Source organism: Sturnus vulgaris, chromosome 14 (assembly GCF_052056855.1).
Source record: "Sturnus vulgaris isolate bStuVul1 chromosome 14, bStuVul1.hap1, whole genome shotgun sequence".
NCBI lineage: Eukaryota > Metazoa > Chordata > Aves > Passeriformes > Sturnidae > Sturnus > Sturnus vulgaris.
This window is the reverse complement of record NC_142256.1, coordinates 4798104-4817114: the sequence shown is the minus strand read 5'-3', so window position 1 is coordinate 4817114 and position 19011 is coordinate 4798104. Positions and strand designations below refer to the sequence as shown.

The 19011-nt window shown below is 58.6% G+C and overlaps 1 long non-coding RNA gene across 1 annotated transcript; it reads right to left on the bottom strand.

The window, feature by feature from the left end:
• Window positions 1–4479: 4479 nt before the first annotated feature.
• Window positions 4480–5871, bottom strand: LOC148222101 (uncharacterized). Its single transcript, XR_015806867.1, has 2 exons — window positions 5584–5871; window positions 4480–4887 (listed from the first exon to the last, which is right to left on the bottom strand). It is a non-coding gene; the product is annotated as an uncharacterized LOC148222101 (long non-coding RNA).
• Window positions 5872–19011: the final 13140 nt, after the last annotated feature.

The following is a 19011-nucleotide window of genomic DNA, read 5'->3' as shown; positions in this document are numbered from 1 at the left end:
GCTCCGCCCGCCCCGGCCCCGCTCCGCCCCCGTTCCGCCCCGCCCCGATCCCGTTCCTCCCGGGTCCTGGCCCCGCCTTGGCCCCGCTCCGCCCCAGCCCCGCCCTGGTTCCACCCTCCCCGGTCCCGCCCTGGTCCCGCCCCGGTCTCGTTCCTCCCGCCCCGGTTCCGCCCCTACCCCGAGCAGCCACTCCCCGCCGCACGCCTGGGTCCGGGAGAATTTGGGGAATCGTAACCCGGGGTGACAAAGGGCCCCAGTGCCCGTTCCCGGTGGGGACATCGCCTCTCTCTGTGCCCTCCGGGGTTGGCGCGGGGGCTCGGGGTGCTGGCACTGCCCGCGGCATCGCTCCCCGAAGGAGAGCGGGGCAGGAAAAGGGTATGAATAGCCCCTGGATGGGGGGAAAAGCCAGGAGGGACCTGGCTCCACTGCTGGAATCTGGGAGCCTCCTCGCCCGGAGCCGAGCCAAGCATGGGTGGAACGCACGAACCTGGGGGCTGTGAATGCTGGGCACGTTGAGACTCGCGGCAGGTGCCCGGGGCTCGGGGATATGCCAGGGAAAATGGGGATTTCTAGGAGAAGTGGCTTCCCTGGCAGTGTTGCATCTCAGGGTGAATATTTCTGCCGTCACTGACCCGCACTGGTGAAGAGCGCTTGGGGCACATGATGCTGTCCTGGTGGGGCTGGGGCATGGGACAACACCTCAGAGAGGTGGTGACGACTGGCCCGGGACCCTCGGAATGAGATGGGGGAAGGTGACAAGGTCCCGACTTCGAAGCACACGCGGAGATGGGGTGGGAGGGGGCCGCGAGGCTGGGCTACCATCGCTGCCGGTCACTGAGCCCAGGGGACCAGCCCTTCAGAGAGATGAACAAGCCGGAGCTGGTGGAGAAGGGCTGGGCGAGGGTCCGAGGAAGCAGAGCTGGCGAGGGCAGGAGCAGGCAGGCTGGGGAAGCCCCCGTGGGCAGGCGGGTCTGTACGGCGGGGTGGCAAAAGGAGCGGTGGAAGGAGCTGCAGGAAGCAGCGATCAGACGATTGCAGCATGTCTGAAGGGCGTGGGATTGATAAGAGATAAACCGGGTCAAAATCTGCAAAGGCACCAGGGCACTGGAACAGCGGAGGTGGCAGCGCACTGCCCGCCGGGGCGCAGTGGCTGCTGCCACTGAAGGAGCGGCAGGAGTGTCCAACAAACATTGCTGTTCCCTGTTCAGCGTGAAGAGGGAAGATGCATCCCGTGAGGATGAAGCAGTTTCCATCCAGGCCATTAGTAACCAGGGGAGTCATGAGATCCTCACAGATCCACAGCTGGGGCAGTGGCCAGGGTGACCTCGGGCAGGGCTTCCCATGCCAGGCCCCACCGGACCTGGGGACCGGCAGGATCCGGCTCCCGGTGGACGTGGCACCAGCCCGGGCTCCAAGTGTGGGCGGGGGCAACTGTCAGGCTTGGGATGATGCTGAAAACAGGCGAATTCCTGAAGGACGGGCGACCCACAAGGCGCCCCAGGAGCGTCCCCTCCTTCCGTGCACTGCTGGATGCTGAGGGCTGTTGGTGAGGTCCTTCCTCAGCCCTCCTTGTGGCCAATGAGAGGGGAGGGAACGGAGCCTTACCCATGTGCCGTGTGGCAGGGGCTAGTGAAGGGAGTCCCTGGTGACCCCCCTGTTGCCAGGACCCTCGGAAAGAGGAGGGCGCTGGGATTTCTCTTCTCCCATCACTCCGGTTTCAGAGCGGCCCCGTGAGCTGCGCTCTGGCTGCGCCCTGGGCAGAGCTGAGCCCCACGCCGCGGTCCATGGGCGAATGCCCGCGGGCCCGTGGTGGCTGCTGCCATCCCATGGGCACAGGGAGAAGGACGCGCTCATGGCTGGCACCCCTTCCTCGGGCCCAGCCTCTCCAGTGGCTCTGCCCCCGTCCCGGGTCGTCCTGCCTAGCGCTGGAGGTGGCTCCGGGTGAGGGTCATTGACTCCTCCAGGCTCCCTGTGCCCTTTGGCTGTGCCTCCTCACCCCTCTAGGTGCACCAGAGCTGCCACACAGGGCTTGGGGCCGCTCCCCGGACATCAGCTCCTCTCTCCTCATCTGCACCGTGGGCTGCCACCTTCTCCGTGCCAGCCATGATGGGCTCCCCAAAGCCCCAGATCCGGGAGCCACATCCTGGTTCAAGGTGATCAGCTGGTGGAAAGTAGGTTTTCTATGTTTAGCTCTGGCCTTTTTGGGTCCTGCTGTTCACGGCACTGGGACAGTGCTCATTTCTGCACTCCTGCTTCCCTCAGGGGCACCCACGTGCCCAGACATGTCATTGTAGCCCTAAGGCACATTGGCACAGGGATGGAGGGAGTGGGGACTGGGCCAGCTCTGGGGCAGCCCAGGAGGGCAGGGACAGCTTTGCCCCGAAGCCTATTGCTCTCAAAGGGCCTCCACGTTACTCCCTCTGCTCTGAAAGGGATTCCCTGCTCCTGGCTGAAATGTGGGGTGCTCTGCTCCCAGCTCAGGACAGGGACTCCAGTCCTGCCCTGACTTCCCCTGCAGCCCCCCCAGACAAGAGGGGGTAGTGGACTGGGAAGGAGAGAGCAGGGGGAATGTGCAGGGCTGTGCCAGCCAGCTCTGTGCCAGCCATGTCCCCAGCCATGTGACATCTGTCTGTCCAGGGCTTGTCCAGGTGCCTCGGGCACAGCCCCTCTCCTCAGTGCTCACTTTGGGAAACCCTCCCTGTGGAGTCTGGAAGAGCAGATGCACCCTGTCCAGTTCTCAGGTCACCATCCCCATCAGACCTGTCCCCACAGACCCCACTGCTGGCTCAGAGCCTGGCATGGCTCTGGTGCACTCTGCCTGTCCTGCTCCTTCCCTCTGGGGCAGTGGTGAGAGCTGGTTCATGCCACTGGGCCACCTGCTCCAGGGGAGCCACCAGAGCCAGGTCCCTGCCAGCCGACCCCCCCTGTGCCTCCCCGAGTGCTAAGAATAACCAGGGCCGTCAGCAGCCCCGGTACCTGCGGCACCGCCGTGCCAGCCCCGTGCCAGCCCCGTGCCAGCCCCGTGCCAGCCTGCGGGCACAGCCTCCATCTGCTGCCTGACATCAGCCACCAGCCTGGGGGGACGGGTGGGCAGCCTTGGGGGGCACGTGTGGCTGTGAGGAGGGGTCCTGTCCCCCCCTGAACAGGAGCCAGGATGCTGTGGTGGCACATGGAGGTCTTGCTGCCCAGCATGAGGACGTGCAGAGCATGGCGCAGGAGCAGAGCTCAGCTCCGTGCCACTTCGCCCGCTTGGAAATCGGGGTTTGGAGTTGAGCAATCTCTGCCCATGTTCTGAGAATGGGGGCACTCCCTGCAAAGGTGAAGTTTGGGGTAGAGGTTCAGTAGGGACAGAGTCGCACTGGTCGTTTGGGCATTTTCAGACTTCTAAATATTTTTTTTTTGTAAAACAGCCTATGCTTCCCTCTGGTGGGGAAGAATTGCTGTGCCAGGGGAATGAAGTCCATGACTGCAATTAGACATGTCATACCACAGAGAAAGCCCTTCCTGGGTGCCCACTGCTCTGACAGTGGCTGTGGGTGATGAGCCACCTACCGTGTCACCCCAGGTAATTAATTCCTCCATCTCCTGTGCCTGGAGCTGTGCACTTACCCACTTTCCTGCCTTCATTCCTAGCCTGGGATTCTCAGCATGTCCCCAGGTGTCCAGGGAGGTGTCCCCCCTCTCCCTGCTGGTGTTAGGAATAGCCCATTGCTGGTGCCACCCCAGACCTGGTGCCGATGTCCCACTCCTCTGGCAGGGTTGCCTGGCGTGCTTCTGGAGATGGAACAGATTTATCCCCCACAGGCTCATCTCTGGGAACTGAACAGTCACGTCAGAGGGCACAGGAGGCTGCAGGGAAGTTTGTTTGGAGTGACCCAAGAGCACACTGCACCCTCCTGGCTCCTCCTGGCTGGGTACAAGCAGGGCCTCAGACTCTGAGCCTTGTCTAGAGGCATTTTGGGGATTCCATCCAGCTCAGACCCTTCCCTCAGCCCATTTCTTGTGCCCAACCTCCTGTACCTGTCCCCAAACTCCCATGGTGGGCACACTGCAGGTTGGCAGCCCTGGGGATCTGTGGCAGTGTCTCAAGGAGCAGTGCCTGATTCACCCTCGCCTGTGCCCACCCTGGCAGATCCAGGGACTGCTGTTTGCTCAAGGCTCAGCCCAAAAAATCCCCCCCACACCTCTCCTGGCATCGATGAGTGCCCCCATCCCTCAGTTTCTCCTGTGAAGGTGGAAGAGCTGCAGTGTCAAAAGTTGCTGCTGGAGGAGGTGTGACACAGCAGCTGGGCTGCCAAAAGCCCTAATTTGGGGTATTTAAAAATAATCATCCCTGCAAAGCAATTGATTCCCCTGGGAAGCCCCTGCAGTTTCGGGATCGTTTCTTCCCTACACTTGTTAATTTATGGGTGACATTATAAGTGTTAATTTACAGGAGAGATTATGACTTACCACAAAGCAGAAGCAGAAAAGCCACGGTTTCAATTTCCAATTCTGTCTTTAATTAACACTGGTGATGGGCTGCCCAGCTGTGGCAGTACCAGGAGCTGCTGCACAGTAAATCCTGCCTGGAATACTCACTCGAGTGACCGCAGAAATGTGGGCTTTATTAATATGAATAAAGTTGCTTTATGTCCAGTGGAACATGAAGCAATCGAACAATTTAATCGTGCTCGACACTTATCCAGTTGTTGCCCAAGTGAGTGGACAAAGTCTTGCTCTTGCCAAGTTTCCCATGGTGAAGGATGAAGATGGAGGCTGGCCAGGCTGTGGAGAGGAGGTGAGCCTGTTCTGGACGCAGGGATCAAACACAGACCTGTGGCTCCAGCTGCCTGCCTGGATGAGTCTGGCCGAGGGGACTCTGTGGGGAGTCAGCTGGCTCACAGCCTGGCCAGGGAAAAGCAGACCTGTCACCCGCAGATCCTCACAGGCGGGGCTGGCTGGCATGAGGCAGTGCCATGGCACAGAGGGGCCCCCCAGCAGCAGCAAGGCTGGACAGTCCTTGAGGTTACAGAGAGCAGGAGCTGCACTGATGAATGACCGATGTCCCTGGGAGGGGATGGCTGGGGCTGCCTGTCCCCAGCTGCCGGGGCAGTCTGCCAGCTCGGAGATGCCCACAGTCATCCTGGGACCAGGAACTGGCCCATCCTCCTGGCTCGGACACGCCCTGCAGGATGGGCAGGCAGCAGGGGCCAAACGCGACACACACACCAAGCTCTGCTGGAGACGGCATCCCAAACCTGCATCCAGCTGTGGGACCAGCTGTGAAAACAGCTGTGGAGCCAGCTGTGCTCCGGTGACACCCACACACTGACACTGACACTGACACTGACAGTGACAATGACATTGACACTGACACTGACACTGACAATGACACTGACACTCACACACACACTGACACTGACACTGACAATGACAATGACACTGACACTGACACACACACACACACTCACACTCACACTCACACTCACACTCACACTCACACTCACACACTCACACTGACACTCACACTCACACTCACACTCACACTCACACACTCACACTCACACTCACACTCACACTCACACTCACACTCACACTCACCCAGGCACGCCGAGTGAGGGATCGAGGCAGAAGCAATCCAGCGCTGAGCAATCGACCGGCAGGCACGAGCAATGGAGCACCGAGCGATGGATCGTGCCAGGAGCGTGTAACGAGTGTGTAATGAGTGTGTAACGAGTGTGTAAATGAGTGTGTAATGAGTGTGTAACGAGTGTGTAACGAGTGTGTAATGAGTGTGTAACGAGTGTGTAAATGAGTGTGCAAATGAGTGTGTAACGAGTGTGTAATGAGTGTGTAATGAGCGTAGGAGCACTCGATCGGCAGGCGCGATCATTCGATCGCCGATCTAATCGATCGGCAGGGGCGATCAGTCGATCGCCGATCTAATCGATCGACAGACTCGATCAATCGATCGCCGATATAATCGATCGGCAGGCGCAATCAGTCGATCGCCGATACAATCGATCGGCAGGCGCGATGAGTCGATCGCCGATCTAATCGATCGGCAGACGCGATCAATTGATCGCCGATCTAATCGATCGGCAGGCGCGATCAGTCGATCGCCGATCTAATCGATCGGCAGACTCGATCAGTCGATCGCCGATATAATCGATCGGCAGGCGCAATCAGTCGATCGCCGATCTAATCGATCGGCAGACTCGATCAATCGATCGCCGATATAATCGATCGGCAGACTCGATCAATCGATCGCCGATATAATCGATCGGCAGGCGCAATCAGTCGATCGCCGATATAATCGATCGGCAGGCGCGATCAATCGATCGCCGATATAATCGATCGGCAGGCGCAATCAGTCGATCGCCGATACAATCGATCGGCAGACTCGTTCAATCGATCGCCGATATAATCGATTGGCAGGCGCGATCAGTCGATCGCCGATATAATCGATCGGCAGACTCGTTCAATCGATCGCCGATATAATCGATCGGCAGACGCGATCAATCGATCGCCGATATAATCGATCGGCAGGCGCGATCAGTCGATCGCCAATATAATCGATCGGCAGACTCGATCAGTCGATCGCCGATATAATCGATCGGCAGGCGCGATCAGTCGATCGCCGATCTAATCGATCGGCAGACTCGATCAATCGATCGCCGATATAATCGATCGGCAGACTCGATCAGTCGATCGCCGATATAATCGATCGGCAGGCGCGATCAATCGATCGCCGATATAATCGATCGGCAGGCGCAATCAATCGATCGCCGATACAATCGATCGGCAGGCGCGATGAGTCGATCGCCGATCTAATCGATCGGCAGACTCGTTCAATCGATCGCCGATATAATCGATCGGCAGACGCGATCAATCGATCGCCGATATAATCGATCGGCAGGCGCGATCAGTCGATCGCCGATATAATCGATCGGCAGGCGCGAGCAATCCATCGCCGAGCAATCGATCGGCAGGCATTAGCAGTTGAGCGCAGTCTGATCGGGAGGGAAGAGGACACCCACACTCAGACACACACAGAGGCACTCACACTCACACACACACACACTCACTCACAGACACACTCACACTCATACACACACTCACTCACACTCACAGACACACTCACACACACACAGAGACACTCACACTCACACACACACTCACTCACACACACACACACACTCACTCACACTCACAGACACACTCACACCGACTCACGGACAGGTTCCCCGCTCTGGCGCACCCGGAGCCGTTCCCGTGCCCTCGGCAGCAGCCGCTGGATGGCAGCAGGGCACAGGGAGCAGGGCTGGCTGCGGGCACTGGACAGGGGGATGGACCCCGGGGCCGGGCAGGGGAGAGTGCCGGTGCCACGGACACTTCATGGAGCCTGGTGAGGTGTGAAGGTGAAGGATGGACAGCGATGAACTGGCACGGCCCGGGAGCTGAGGCAGGGCAGAGGCAGGGGCAGCCCTCAGCCCCCAGGGACAGACGGACATGGGACAGACAGATCCTGCTGCACAGCCCGGCAGTGCTGGACACCTCCCCAGGGCAGGGGCACAGCATCCACCTGCCCAAAGGTGAGGGGTACAAGGTACCCCAGTGTAAGGGATGGAATGATTGAATCATAATTTTTGTTGGCAAAGACATCTGGGGTCTCTGAGTCCAGCCATTAGCACTGCCCCGGTGCTATTTAACCACAAAGCCTCTTGAGCCTTTGATCCTAATTATCGTAGATGTAATGAAAGCACGCCGGCTGCCACTCCTGTGCTGGCCGCCTGTGCAAACACCGGGGGGAGCACCGCCCCAAGAAATCAAAGTCTTCCAGCAAATTCAGTGTCAAACAGCTTCTGATTCCACAGATGGCCCTTGCACAGGAGCGTGCCTTTGTGCAGGCGTGAGCACGACACCCCAGCCTGATCCAGGCTCTGGCACTTCTGGACTCGCCAAGAGAAAGTCAGGGCTCAGGCTGTTGGCTGCAGGAACCCAGAGGAACGTGGAGCAACTCTGGAAACGCTTCCAGCGAAAAGGATGCTGCTGATTCAGCTGCCGAGGACTCTCTGGATGAGGGGATGAAGGCTCTTTGCATCCATTGAAATGTCCCTGACACGATTCTGGGGTGGTGAGGTTCCTTCCAAAGTTCTGGAAGGGTTGGGAAAGCACTCAGGGCTTTCAACTGGAGCTGAGGACAGCAAGGACCAGAAAGATCCAAGCCAGCATGGCATGGTTGGTCCTGCTGGCGGTGGGATCACTTGTTCCCATGTTTTTGAAATCAGGAAGCTAGTCCCAGGGAGATGATGGGGAGGAAACCAGTGAGGGAGGAGCTCTGTGAGCCACTGGACCTTTACAAAGGGCTTCTTCCACCTGGATTTCTGGTCCTGCTTGCACTCAGGGAGGTGCTGTAGTTCTTTCTCAGGCGATGTCCCTAAGCCTCAGACAGGAATTCATGGGCTCATGAAGGCAATGTGAGTGCGAGGGGACTGGGGAGAATGTCACCTTAACAGCTGGGTGGGAACCTGGTATGTGAGTGGCTGCAGTGGGTGGGAGAGCTGGCAGAGTCCAGCCTGGGTGGCATTCACAAGTGCCCCAAGGTGCTGGTGAGGTGACACTGGCACATGGTTAGTACCATGGGCATTACAAATTCCAGGGAGAAGCAAAGCAGGTAGCACCAGGCTGTGCTGTGCTGGGCCTCTATTCAACCAGCTGGGAATTGCTCAGGAGAAAGCTGGGGCAGAGCAAAAGAATAAACAGCATAAGTAGTTTGGGAATGAGGTAAAACTTTGTTATAAGTTGAATGTAATTAAGGTAAATTAGTCATTACATAATGGTGAGACGTGGAGGTGTAAGGATGCCCTTTGGGCCTGCCTTATGTGTGTGGCCTTTGTGAGTAAGAGCTGCTGGGCTCCCTCCACCAGGAGGGGAGCACCTGCACCCCAAGGGATTGCACGGCTGCTCCTGAGCACCTCCTCTCACTCTCCAGCAGCCAGGCCGGGTCTCCTCGGGGACAGGAATAGTCTCAGCACAAAGGGAGAAGGCAAGGCAGGATCCTTTCCTGTCAAAGCCTCATTATTCTAATTCGAGCTCCTCTTCAAAAAACAGAATGCCAAGAAACAGCACAGCTCCAGCATCAGTGGTCTCCTGGGAGAAATGTTCAAAGTGGGATCTTAAGCATCCAGCTCTGTAACACAGCAAGCCTTGGGCTGGCTGTGCCCTGATGGATTCCCCGGGATGACTCCCAGGGAGCCTCTGTCCCCAGCCCCAGCTCACCACAGCGTGGGGTTTCATCCGAGGGGCCAAGCCCCAGGGACAGAGGGGAGCCCCTTAGAGGCTGGGGGCCTGGGGGGTGGTTCTGGGGTCAGCAGCTGTGCTGAACCCCAAGCTCAGCCCTTCCCACGTGGAATGCTGTGTGCCTGGCCAAGGCAGTGCCCCCAAGGTGGGCACCTTGGGAAGCTGGAAACCAGTGTCCCTCCTGCAGAGCTGTGTGCCCAGCTGTGCCCAGCTGTGCCCAGCTCTGGGGCACGTGCCCCGCAGGGACAGGCTTAGGAGGGAGGATCTGGTGCAGCCAGGAGGGAGACACCAGCTCGTGCTCCAGCTGGGCACCTCAGCAGAGCCAGGACGTGGCACCAGCCCCCAGCTCTGTGTCCCCACCCCGTCCTGTGGCTCTGCTCCAGCCATTCCAGTGGAACTTTCAGCTTTTAATTAAATGTCCATGAAACACACATTTGAGATGCTTAATTTGAAGTGAGAGCTAATTAATTTTATGGGTCTTGGCCACGTCTGTTTCATTTCTGAGTTAATGCCTGGGCTGTGCTGCTGGAGGTGCAGAGGGAAAGGAGCCTCTGGCTCTGGGACTGTCTAGACTGGGCTGGTGGCCCTGCGTGGGGCTGGTGGCCCAGTGCAGGGCTGCTACCTCACTGAACCTCTGTGCCACGCTGGCTCTCACCCCGGCCCAGCTGAGCAGGAGGATTTGGGCTGAGCTGTGCCTCTGTCCCAGCTGGTCCCGCAGGGCTGCCCCCACATCCGAGCAGCACATCCAGGGACAGGGATGCCCTGTCCCTGCTTCCCGGGGCTGGCTCAGCATGGCATTGCCTCACCCTGTGTTTGTCTTGCAAGAACCTTTTCCCCCACTTCAGAGCGGATTTAGGGCCAAAGATTTCTTTCTCATGGCCAGCCTCCCCAGGACCCCAGCACCATTGCAGTGACTCCCGTGGCCATGGGAGCTCCTCCAGCAGCATCTGCTCAGCCTGGGGATGCTCAGGGCTCTCTGCTCAGCCCTCCTGTCCCAGGGTGTCCCTGGGCATGATCTCATTGGGAAAAACACAGAGGGGCAGCCTCCAGCTGCTCCCTACACCTGTGAGCCACATGGCCACCAAGGGACAGCAGTGGCACTCGGCAGAGCCCCTTGCTGCTGGCCATGGGGAGGCTGGAGCCAGAGCACGGGACTGGAGAGCAAAGTTCCTGCCAGGAGCAGCCCAGGATGGAACGAGCAGGGAGAGGATTCCCTGCTGGAGCTGCCATGGGGTCTGAGGCGTGGGCAGAAGGTGGCTGTGTCTGCCATGGAAGGGGCTATGGGTGGCTCTGGTGAAGGTCTGCCCCTGGCACGGTGACCCCATCCCTGCAGAGCTGGGTGCAGCAGTGCCTGCACCACAGGGAGCACAGATGGGTTGTTTTTGGGGCCTGGCAGACCTGCAGTCTCCTGCTTTATGGCTGACTGTAAAGGGCCTGCTATAAACTGTGATTGAAAACATGAATCATCTCACTAATTAAACAGAGCTACTCCATGCCAGGAAATCTGTCTCTTTTGTCAGGATCTTAGTTTTTAAATGGGCATAAATCTCAGGCAAAGCTAAAGATTGGCTCCTGGACCCTTTATCACCAAGTAGCAGTGATTTATCCTGCAATTTACCCTGGCATCAGAGAAGGAATAGAATTAATAATAAATATTCATTTCTAAGCCACAGTAAACCTTGAAGTGTCTAAACACCCACCAGAGCAGCATTACCATTCCACAAACTGAGTCTGGCTTTACTCTGAGAGCATCTTGCCGAGGCCAGCCTGGTCTGGTGGAGATCAGGGCACTCTGGGCACTGCACTGTCCCTGGGGTGCTGCCCCCACGCCAGCTGAGGATGGACAGGGCCACAAAGGGACCTATTTGTGCTTCAGGGCTTGTAGCCAAAGCATCAGTTGATGTGATACCCCACTGGTTCCTGCTGAGAGCGCTTTGGGCAAGGGTGGCTTGATGCTCATATCCCCTCTGAGTCACCAGGCTCTGGGCATGGCCCGATCCCAGGTGGGAAGGAGGTTCTCTGGACAGCACAGGAGAGGAATGCAGGTGCCCCAGGTCCCCATCCTGACCAGGTCTTTGCTCACTGTGGCCCTGAGCCCTCTCTCCTCCTGCCCAAGCAGGGACTTGTGCTGTCCCCATGGGGGTGTGCACCCACCCTCCCTGCACAGAGCCTTGGCACTTGTGCGTGACAGTAAATCCCTGCAAACGCTGCTTGCAGATCTCTTTCCAGCTCCTGGAGGAGCACATCAGGATGTGAATGTCACAATGGGAATGTCCCTGTGGCTGCAGCACTGCCCAGGGTGGGACAGCAGCTCCTGCCAGCCCTCAGCCCGAAGGCTGTGCCTGGTCCTGCCAGCTCCCAGGAGCAGCCTCATCCCTGATTCCTGTGCCCTTTGCTCGTGGAGCCTCACTGGTATTTACAGAAGGTTCCCAGGGAGTCACCTCACATCCACCAATCTGTGAGTCAACATTGACAGAGCCTGCCTGAGCACAGGAGCAAGGCACCAGCAAACAGTGGCACAGAGTGCAGGGTGCTCACCGGGAGGATGCTCTGACCTGTGTTAGCAGCATCTGCACCAGCTGAGACAGAACAGGGAGCAGCTCAGGGCAGTGGCTGCTGCAGCTGCAGCCAGATGTTCACATTGCCACAATGAGGAGGAAGAAATCCCAGCCCTGGAGCTCCTGCTCCTCAGCCTCCTGTCTCTGAGTGGATTTATTTGCATTCATGTCTTTGTGGCAGCCCACAGCAGCATGCTTGCAGCCATGCAGAAAGGAGTCAGCAATACCAGCAGGAAGGACCGTTGTGCTGGCTGTGGCTCTGGGGCTCCAGGAGAAGCTGCTTACAGCTGGGGCTGTGCCATGGCTGTGGAACACATCCCACATTGGCTTGTCCACTGCAGATGTGGCCCCAAGGCCCTGGGTTTTCAGAGGGTACCCAGCAGGGATGTCACTGCTGGTGGTCCATGCCTGCACTGCTGTGCCTGGGCCCATCCTGCTCGAAGGCTCTGGAGTGACCAAACCTCTCTCAGCCCTGTAGAAGGCTTGGGGCTCCGTGGAAGACCTGCAGAGAGGACTGGGGGACGTGCTGTGTCCCCACTGCCTGTTTCTCCTGCAGCAAACACATTGGGATCTCTTCCTCACAGCCCCAAATGCCAGCACTGCCCCAGTTGTGCTCTGCTGGCCTCAGGACACAAGCACTGGGAAGGAAGGATGGGGCTTGTCCTTGCCAAAATGCTGTGAATTGCCTGATCAGACTTCCCCCAGCCACTCCAGTCCTGTCAGATTGCAGGGAAAGCCTGGAGCTACCACTCCAGCCCTCTTTGGGACCTGGGGTGCATCTCCATTGCCATCCCAGAAGGGAAGTGGGGAGCAGCCCCCTCTTGTCACTGCCCTGGGTCTGGCTGGGCACCCTGAGGCTCACACTGGGTCTGTTCAGCAGCTGGCACAGGAGTCAGGGCAGGGATTGCACCCACACCCCATCCCCATCCCCATCCCATCCCCATCCCATCCCCATCCCCATCCCCATCCCCATCCCCATCCCATCCCCATCCCATCCCCATCCCCATCCCCATCCCCATCCCCATCCCCATCCCCATCCCCATCCCCATCCCATCCCATTGATCCCATCCCATCCCATCCCCATCCCCATCCCATCCCCATCCCCATCCCCATCCCCATCCCCATCCCCACACAGGAGTGATCCGTGCTGTGACACCATGGCCAGGGATGGGGACAGGGACAGGAGAGGGGACAGGGACAGGGACAGGGACAGGGACAGGGACAGGGACAGGGACAGGGACAGGGACAGGGACAGGGATGTGCCCCTGGGCAGAGGGACGAGCGTGTCTGGCTGCAGAGCCTGGCTGCCCCCGGGCTCTGCAAACCAGTTCTGTCACTGCAGACATTCTGGGTGTGCTGTGAGTGTCTTTATCCAGCAGCAGCCAGCACTGATGGGATAATTAGAGCTAAAGCATGGAGTGCAGCAGGAGAGCACTGCCCTGTGCTGCCCGCAGCTCTGATGTGTTTGGAGTTGCTCTTCCCACAGAACCACGAAGGTCTCCTGCATATGTGCTGATATAAAACTGCTCCCTGGGTGATTCGAAAGGAAGAAAACAACTTTATTACCTTGAAAAACCACCAGCTCTCATCATTCTGCCAGGCAGATGGGCACTGCCGAGGGTGAGAGCCAGGACAGGAGTGGGCAGTGCCTGGGGGAACTGGAGAGAGCTGGCAGTGCCCCAGGGCAGCAGAGCTGTCACCACCAGTGCAGGGAGCTGGGGGCTCTGGGCTGTGCCTGGGCTCCCCAAAAAGCCCTTTCAAAACCTTGCTCTTTCAGCTGAACTACCCCAATCTTCAGTCACAGACAATTTGTATCCCTGCCAGATGTTTTCTCCTGCTTTAAACAAGGGATTCTCAAGGAGACGATTTTCAAAACCCATTTGTATAGTGAAGAGTAGTACATGAGAATATCCCTGGCAGTACAGAAGGCCTGGGGAAGGGTGTGGATGCTGCTGGCAAGGTTTTTTAGGTGAGTAGACACTCAGAATTGTTTTGCCTGTGTTTTCAGGGCATCTACCATTTATCCATGGGATGCTCTAGGTCACCTGTGCTGGCCCTGAAGGGCTCAGTTCTTGCCCCCAAAACACACAGAGGGATTTACTAGACAAAGTTTTAACAAACACTTCTGATGATTTTAACAACTTCTTGCTGTCTGGGAGACCCAGCACAGTGTCCTGGCCAGAGCAGTCAGGCAACATGACTCACATTTTTTGTTGGCTACTACAAATAAAACAGCTCAAAAGATTGTTGAAAGAGTCACAGTGACCAGGGAGTCACTTGTGTGGCTGTGACATAGGTCTGGGGTGAGAAGGGAGGTTTGAGACGTGGGGATGATGACACCGTGGTGTCCTGGTGAGGGCAGTGAGGGCCGTGGGGCCCTCTGGGTCCTGGGATAAGTACAAGGATGGTGCTGTGCAGGGCTGGGATGGTGCTGTGTGGGGTCAGAGATGCTGTGTGGGGTCAGAGATGCTGTGTGGGGTGCAGGGGGGATGTGGCTGCAGAACCAGCTGGGCTGGGCTCTCTGCTCTCAGGGTGCTGGCAGAACAGTCCACCAAGGGTTTTGGGGACCTCCACAGCCCTGGGCTCACTTTCCCCCCTTCCTCGGCACCCCATCCCATCTCTGTTCTGATTCTGTCAGTCTCTGGCTGTTTGGAGCTCTGTTCCAGGCTGGGCTGTCATGCTGGCTGTGGTTTGAAGCAGAAGCTCCTGACACACCATCAGCACGTGGTGATAGAGTCTGCAGGGGCAGGGGGACATGTGGGGAGATGCTGCAGGAGCAGCTCGGAGCTGGCAGCGAGCTGGGAGCCCAGGAGTGGGGAGGGGGCTGTGGGCAGAGCTCCGGGGGCTCCATCCCCCCAGCCCCCTGGGGCAGGAGCTGGTGCTGGGACACGGAGAGACTGGGCTGGGGCTTGTGGAACAACTACAGATCTGTAAAACCCTGGCAGTGTCCTCCCAGCAGGTGAGAGCCCTCCCCCCGACCCTGCAGCCACTTTAACCCCAAGGGGACTGGGGACAGCTGGGCACAGCTTTGTCCTCAGAGCAGCCCCGCTCGGAGCTCTGCACCTGCAGCACTGGAGTTTTGCTGCCCTGGTTCTGTGCTCCCACCAAGGGTTCCCTGGAGCGGGAAGGGTCGCTCGTGGCTCTTCTCGTGCTCCTTCCTGCACAGCAGCACAGACCTGGGGAAAGTGGGGCAGGAAAGGGGTGCTGGCTCCTGTCCTCTGGGCTTTAGCCCTGAGCAGCTGGGAAGCCCAGCCCAGCATCCTCCGGCAGCCTGAGCCGCCTGGGGCTCCGTGTGGGGTGGGGAGATGGAAGAGGAACAGCGAGTTCCAGATTAATTGCGAGTTCAATGACTGTGTACATGAATATTTAATTATCTACATCTCCCATGAATATGCATGACATGCAGATGGGAACGGAGCCGGCAGGGAGGTGGGGGTGGGCAGAGCACAGGAGAGGCTGGATGGGAGGGAAAACTGGGACCAGCAGCACCAGTGGCCAGGAGCCCCCCTGTCCCTGCCCTGGCACACGGGGACACCAAAGGGAAGGGGCTGGGGGACCGCAGGGGACAGCCTGGGGCAGGCAGGGGACACCTGGGGGGGTGTGACACCTGGGGCAGTGTGTGACACCTGGGGGGGTGTGACACCTGGGGCAGTGTGTGACACCTGGGACAGTGACACCTGGGGGATGTGACACCTGGGGGATGTGACACCTGGGGGATGTGACACCCGGGACAGTGTGTGACACCCGGGGCAGTGTGTGACACCTGGGGGGATGTGACACCCGGGGCAGTGTGTGACACCCGGGGCAGTGTGTGTATTGGAATTGGTGCTGGATGCATTTCTTGGATTCTTTTAAACATTTTGTTTCCCCGCACTACACAGATTGCAGCAGTCATCTTCTGTTCTGAAAAATCATTTCATATTTCTGAGCCCACCGTTCCCCCCCAGGTTTGTTCTCTGGAGCCCTTGTTCCTCGTGATGTCCTGTCACACACACATCATTTCTGTAAAACAACAATCTTTGAGAAATGAATTACATCCTTACAGTTCTTCCAATAACAGGAGTTGCTCTGTGAGTTCTGGGATTCTGTCTCCTCCTCTGAGGTTTATGTGCAGAATGCTGAGGGGTGGACAGGAGGAGGAAAAGGGATTTGCACAGGGTGAGCTGGCTCAGGGCTGGCAGCAGCAGCTTTGGGGGAGCCAGGGATGGGGCAAGGGCAGGGGCACCGCTGCTGGCAGCTGCACCCATCCCGTGCAGCTACAGAGCCCTGAGTGCCCGAGAGCCTGGGATGCTGCAAAACCCCTGCTGGGGGTGTGGGACCCCCTTCCCCAGGGATGTGGGACCTCGTGAGGACCCAGTGCCAGCACACACTCAACTAGAACTTGTGTTTCTGCTTTGGCCAGTGATTTTAACCCAAATCCCTGGCAGTGTCTGGGGACACAGCTGCACAGCAGCAGGCACAGGGAGGGGACAGCCAGGACATTGGATGGAGGGACAATGCTCAGGGGAGACCTCTGCCCTGAACCGAGGGCCTGGGCTTTGCTTCTGAGTTTGATCTTTCCCCCAGGGAAGCAAAGAGGAAGGGCAGGATTCTGCAGCTTCTCTGGCTTTTGCAGCTTCTCTCCCTGCTTTTGCAGATCTGGGTTAATAAATAAATCAGTGCAGCTGATTTTCTAGCCCAGCTCCTCTGGTGCCCTGGTTTGCTGCACGTTCCCATCAGCGAGAGGCAGCAGGGGAAGGGCAGTGGCCCCATGGGACACCAGACTGGCCTGCCCAGGACAGCCCTTGGGCCACTCCGGGGACTCGGGCTGGGCTCAGCAGGGTGGGACATGGACTAATGGCTCAGTGGCACTGGGGCTGTGCTGTCCTGCTCGTGGAGCACCTTGTGAGGGGGCGCCAGCAGCACCTCTGGGGCTCAGGTGTGGCTGTGAGGATGAGCACGGGTGCTGCACAGAGCCCGGCTGCAGCTCCGAGCCACCGTGAGGCACCCAGAGAGCTCAGCACGGAACCTGTCCCCCTTTGGGGTGCAGGAGAACAGAACAGGGCTCCCACAGCGTCCAGGGTCCATCCGTGACCCCAGAGCCAAACTTGCAGCCCAGTGCCACTGGGGAAGCAAACTCCCAATCCCTGAGACCTTTCCCAGGTGGTTGCCCATGAGCCAGAGGGGCTGGCACTGAGGGGACCCTCTGCAAGGGGACCCTGTCCTCCACTCGGCGCTGTCCAAGTGCTCTGTCAGTGAGTGAGCTGCAGGGAAAGAGGCATTGTCGGGGGGCTCGGGCATCAACAGGAACAGGGCAGGGGGGCAGCGTGGGGGGAGCCAGAGAACTGTGGGTGCTGTGGGGGCAGCTCCACCCTGGGCAAGAGGATCCAGCTGCTCCTGCCTGTGCCTGCCCTGTGCCCGGCAGGGTGCTGGGGCTTGGGAGAGCCTGAACAGCCCGAGCCAGGAGGGTGGGCTTGTCAGAAGGGCTCGTGTCAGTGTGTGAAAGCACAGACAGGGCAGGGTGGCCGTGCCAGCCTGACCCTCTGCATCATCCTGGCACCATCCCGTGCCCTCAGACACCTCCCAGCTCTGTCTCCTCACGGACCCCCACGGGCAGAGCCCCCCTCGGCTGGGGGAGCGCAGACCCTCGCTCAGGCACAGCAGGACTCCTGGAAACCCATCCTCTGGGGCACAGGAGCTGCCCGTGGGGCAGAACTGCTCCCTGCTCCCAGAAAAACCTGCCTGGGGGGAAGGAGCAAGCAGCCCCCACGAGCTCAGTGCAGGAGAAAGGTCCTGCCGGGTCTGGGAAGGGCTGGCACGGGAAAAGTGCATCCGTGGCCCCAGGAGCATCGTGCTCTCCCACAAAGGTCTGTAAGACCTTTAACTCAGGGGGTGGAGAGAGCTGACACTCAGCCCATGCTGCTGCCAGGGAAGGCAGCCAGGGCAGGAGGCAGATACTGGTGCCACTGGTGCCACTGGTGCCACTGGTGCCACTGGTGCCACAGGCCCCCAGCTCAGGAGCTGTGCTCGAGGCTGGCCCAGCTCCAGCCCAGGGGCAGCTCCCGGCTCCAGGCTCTGAACAGGAAGGGAGAGAACGGGGTCAGAACAGAACAAGCCCTGCTCACAGCCCCCATCTCCTCCCTGTCCTTGGGCCAGCACAGAATGAACCAAACTGAGAAATCAGACAGCTGAAAAATAACCCCTCTTTCTTGCCTTTCTTTTCCTTCGGGTTATTTCTCAGCTGGATTTGTCCCTGCTCTGGTTCACAGTGCTCTGCCCCTGCAGTGGGTCACAAAGGACTGGGGACAGCAGAAGAACAAACTCCTCAAAGTGTCCTGGAGCCACGGGAGGTCTGTGCCAAGCTGTGCCCAGAGGGGCAGGGCCGTGGGCTGGGGGCCAGCATTGGCCATCCCGGGGCTTTGCAGCCCAGCTGACATCCAGAGTGGGAGCTCAGGAGGGGATGGGGCTCGTCCCTGGGCCAGGGGCACAGACAGCGAGCTCTGGCACCCCGGGGTTTGTGCCTGAGGTGTTTGAATTGTGGCTGCCCCGTGCCTGGAAGTCTCCAAGGCCGGGTTGGATGGGATTTGGAGCGGCCTGGGAGAGAGGAGTGTCCCTGCCTGGTGCAGGGAGGTGGAACTGGATAAACTCTAGAGTCCAAACCAGTCTGTGATTCCATGATTGCATGATTTACATCATGGGTCTGTACCCTGGATTATTATTTGTATCCCGGGCTGTTGCTGTCTGAGTTTTTAGACATCCAGCCTGAAAACAGGGAAATTTAAGTGCCCACCATCTGTTACCAGCAGCCTCCTTCCCCTGATTGCCTGTGGTTGATGCCAGTCACCAGTCACCCACTCATCCTCTGAGTGACTCTCATTTCAATTTGATTATATTTTATGGCTGATACTCTATATATACATATATATGTGGTTTAATTTTCTATCTGTTTTTGCAGCTCCAAAGACTCAGCCAGGGCTGGGGAAGGTTTGAGGCAGAGTAGCAAACACTGACCCTGTTTCCTAGAGCCCATCCTGCCCTGAGCTGGGTCCCTGGATGGCACAGCCAGGGACCTCAAGCAGCCAAAGGAAAAGAGCTGTTTGTCACCCGAGCAGAGAGCCTGCTCAGCTGGGCTTGGGGCTTGGGGTTTGTCTCCAGGTAGCTCCAGCAGCCCTGACTGAGAGCTGCTGAC